This window comes from Monodon monoceros, unplaced genomic scaffold, assembly GCF_005190385.1.
Source record: "Monodon monoceros isolate NGI ecotype Baffin Bay Population unplaced genomic scaffold, NGI_Narwhal_1 Super_Scaffold_18, whole genome shotgun sequence".
In the NCBI taxonomy this organism is placed as follows: domain Eukaryota; kingdom Metazoa; phylum Chordata; class Mammalia; order Artiodactyla; family Monodontidae; genus Monodon; species Monodon monoceros.
The window spans coordinates 176,683,542-176,687,442 of NW_021703774.1; the positions used below are offsets into that span (position 1 = coordinate 176,683,542).

The 3,901-nt window shown below is 63.5% G+C and overlaps 1 protein-coding gene across 1 annotated transcript in view; it reads left to right on the forward strand.

Annotated features, from left to right (window-relative positions):
• CHD5 (chromodomain helicase DNA binding protein 5) overlaps nucleotides 1-3,901 on the forward strand; it is a 61,865-nt gene that overhangs the window by 877 nt on the left and 57,087 nt on the right. The gene's annotated exons all lie outside the window — the stretch shown is intronic.

Sequence of the window (3,901 nt, forward strand, 5' to 3'; positions counted from 1 at the left end):
CGCCTTGCTGGCGCCGCGCGGCCAAGGGCGCGGGGCTGGGCGAGCGGCGGGGAGCGGCGCGCGGGCCGCCAAGGGCGGGTACGATAGGGGCCACCCTGGCCGCGGCGCGGGCGGAGGACCGCCGGGGGCCTGCGCCGGGCGCCCGAAGCGGGGAGGGGGCGCGGCGCCGCGGGGGTCAGCCCGCGTGCCCTTGAAGGGGGCGGGAATCTCGCTCGGCTGCTGGTGCCGCGCACTGGGCACTCTCGCCCCGCGCCGCGCACCCCTGGCCTCGCGGGGACGGGCGGGGGCAGGCGGGACCAGATACCCGGACCCGGCCGGTCTCGGCCCCAGGGTGGGCTGGGTGGGGCCCGGAGCGGGCGGAGGACGGGACGTGCTAGAGGAGAGGGCGAGCGCCCTGGCTGGGGCGGCTTCCCTCCGGGCCCACGAAAGCTCCGGGGTGAGGCGCGCGGGCTCGGACTCCCGCTCCCCTTACGCGGCCGCCGGGAGCCGTGACTGCCGCTTCCAAGCACTTTGCCCGGGCCGCCGGCGTCTTCCTGGCGCGCCCTAGCGCCGGCCGGCGCCTCCAGCCCGCGGTCGCCCGGCTAGTGGCGTTCCCAGCCCACCCTGCTTTGGCTCCGGGCCTGACTCGCAGGGCCACCGCCCCTGCCCTTGCCACCCCTCTCCAGAATTCAGCAGAAAGAGGGCTTGTGCGTCAGGGGTAGCCTTGCGGGATCATTCTTTACTCAACTGCTCACCGTTTGTTTGGGACGTTTCCCCTCCTGGCACAGCTGGGCAGGGCCTCACCCTGTCAAGCAGCCTTCCTCCTTCCCTTCTGGGGGACTCTCACATCGCAGCTTCCCCGCACCGAGTCATGGCCCCTCCTGGGCTCCTGGGGGACTTGTGGGCGGTGCCGGAGCCCTCCCTGGCCCTGGAGTGGGGCTGTCTGGCCCCAGGGGGGAGCATATTCCGCAGATTGGCACCTTAACTCCTGTGTGCAGGAGGTGAGAAGGGGAGGACCCAGGGGCGGCAGCTCCTCTCTGCTCTGCCTCTCCTACTGAGGGGCTTTCCCACCAGGCGGCCATGCCCACTGGGGGGTCTCCTCCCCTGCCCACTTGTTTGCTTGCTTTAACAGGGTGACTGGGGCCTCACCCTGCTTTTCAGACAGTGCAGCCAAGTTTGCAAAGAGCCTGCTGGGGTGAGGGGAGTGGGGGTGAGGTGGCCACACATGGGTGGACAATATTGGACAATAGTTGACTGTTACGTGCTGGGGTCCAGGGAATTAGGCCCATTTCCCGGAAGGGAACACAGAGGCCTAGCACAGGCACTGAAACCCATGGCTGTTTTCTACTTAGGAAGCTGGCTCTTTGGTAAAGCTGGTCACTGGCTTCCTCAGTGAGTGGTGCTCGGGGCGTGGCCCTTTGTGGCACTGATGGGGCCAGTGGACAGCTGAACGTTCGTGAACAGACTTATTTCTGGGACTTCACCAACCCCCTGATGGGGTCCCCTGTCCCCCTTTCCCATGCGTTCTGGCTCTCTCTGGTTGTGTCAGGGCTTGGAGGGGAGGGGAGGCGAGGAGGCCAGGGAAGGTGTCCCCAGACTGGCGGGCACCCAGCTCACTCCACTTGGGCCTCGGTCCGAGTCACCTGCCCACCACCTTTCCTCCCTCCTGCTTGCACCTGTCACTCTAGGGCAGGGCGTGGGGGGGTGGGCTTGGCCCCAGGGCCTCTAGGAAGGCCTCCAAAGTCCCGCGGAGCAGAGACTGCAGCCTGTCCTTCAGCAAGGCCAGGGGCTCCCACCTCCAGAGCACGTCCTGAGCCTTCCCGAGCTGCCAGCTCCTCTCTGTGTCCCTGGTCCAAACCACTGTCCCCTCCGGCTGGTCCCCTCTAGAGCCTCCTAACCAGTTCTCACCGACCACGCTCCGCTCAGCAGCCGGGGTCACCTTTGAAAACACAAAGCAAACCCGGACTCCCACGGCTTGGACTGACTGCAAAGTCCCTTTTCTATTCCACCCTCATCTCCACCCCGACCTCCTTGTTCACACTCTGGCCTCCCTGATGCTTCTGGAACCCCCCAGGCTCCATCCTGCCCTGAACGTTGGCCGTGACCCCTGCCAGACCCAAGCTTTCCTCGGCTCACAACTGCCTCCTTCCTGCCGGTTAGGTCTCAGCTCCTGGCTCCAGCGTAGCCCCAGCCCTGTCATTCTCAGGCCCATTTTAATGCTTTATTTTCTTGGCAGTGCTTCCCTGGGATATTATTATCAGCTGACTTGTGTCCGTGGGCTCCGCCTTGGGTGTGACTCCCGTGGCCACCCACTGTGCCTGGCACCTAGCACTGTGGGCGCTAGGGAGAGGGTTGCGGTCTCAGTGTCTGAGGGCTGGGGGGTCCCTGGGTCACCCTGGCCTTTGGACGTGATGACAGCCTCGGCCTAGGCCTCGTGTCTCTCCTGAAGTGCTGGCCGCCTGGCCCCCTTCCCTCCACTGCGGCCTCTCTGCAGCCCTCAGCCTGAGCTCGTGGCCGTGGCCCACAGGGCTGTAGGGCCAGCAGGTCCCCCAGGTGGCCGTTTGTGGATGGGGGAGCCGGTGTGCTGGGAACTGTCACACTCGGTTTTCAGTCTGCCGCAGCGGACTCAGTACTTGTCAGGCCTACTGTCTTCACTGTGCCCGTCCACCACCCCCCGCAGCAGCGTTCACATTGCCGCCGGGGCTTTGGTCGGGCAGCTCTCTGGCATTGAGGCGGGTGGTTGAGCCTGCTTGTGGGGGTCGGGGGAGGTGCCTGCCTCTCGGGCTCAGGGACCCCAGCTGCCAGATTCCCCTGGGCGTTCAGAGGGCTAGTCCAAGAGAGGGCTCAAGAGTCAGGTGGCTCCGCCTCTGCTGCTTGTTTGTGGCCTGACCTTGGGCAAGCTACCCAGTCCCTCTGCCTCAGTGTCCGCACTTGTGGAATGGGCTGTGGCGTCAGCTACCTCATAGAGGGCTTATTATGAGGACTCGTGAGGCGGTGCACGTGGAACAAGTAGGTCACAGTGCCCAGCACATAATAGGTGCCCAGTAAAGTGTGGCTTGTAGTTAGCACCGTCCAAGGGGAGCAGTTGGCCTGCCTTCCCCAAGGAAATGCTTCTGAGACATGCACCCTCATCCAGTAAGCTGGGGGGCTGGGAGCCTGGGCCAGAGGGGCTGGAGCGAGGGAGGGAGGAGAGGGCCTCAGCATCCCAGGCCTTTTCCCTGCCTTGTAGGCCCAGCCCTCCCTCAGTCCCACACAGAGGGGTGGGTTTCCTAGAGCTGGTGAGCCCGTCTTCTCTCCAGGCCAGACAGTGTGACCACTCTGGCACTGGACTGGCCCAGGCCCCCCTAGCCCATCTAGGCTTCTGTGGGCCCAGGGACCAGGAGGGAGGGAGAGCCACGATTCCTGAAGGTCTGTGCCTTCTTAGTTAGCTCCCCCCACGTTGGGGAGATGTGGGTTTGGGGCATCCCGGGGAGCCTGGTCATATTTAATACTGTTTGCCGAGAGGAGGGAGGTAAAGTGGTTATAGCACCCTTTGCCCAGTGGCTTGGCCTGTGGGGTAGTCACCGCATTCTAAATTGATTTATCATTTCATCAGTTCATTCAGTCACCCACCCACTTGTTAATCCACCCACCCATGTATCCACCCTCCCACCAGAACATCTACCCATCCAACCACAAAACCAACCAGTACACCCACCATACACTGGCCAGCCATCCTACCCATTCATCATCCATCCATCCATCCACCCACCCACCCATCCATTTATTTAATCTGTCCAGTCCTTCCTTCCTTCCATCCATCCTTCCTTCCATCCATCCATCCATTGACCCATCATCCATCCATCCACGCATCCATTTATCTGTCCATCCATCCTTCCTTCCATCCATCCATCCATCCGTTGACCCATCATCCATCCATCCA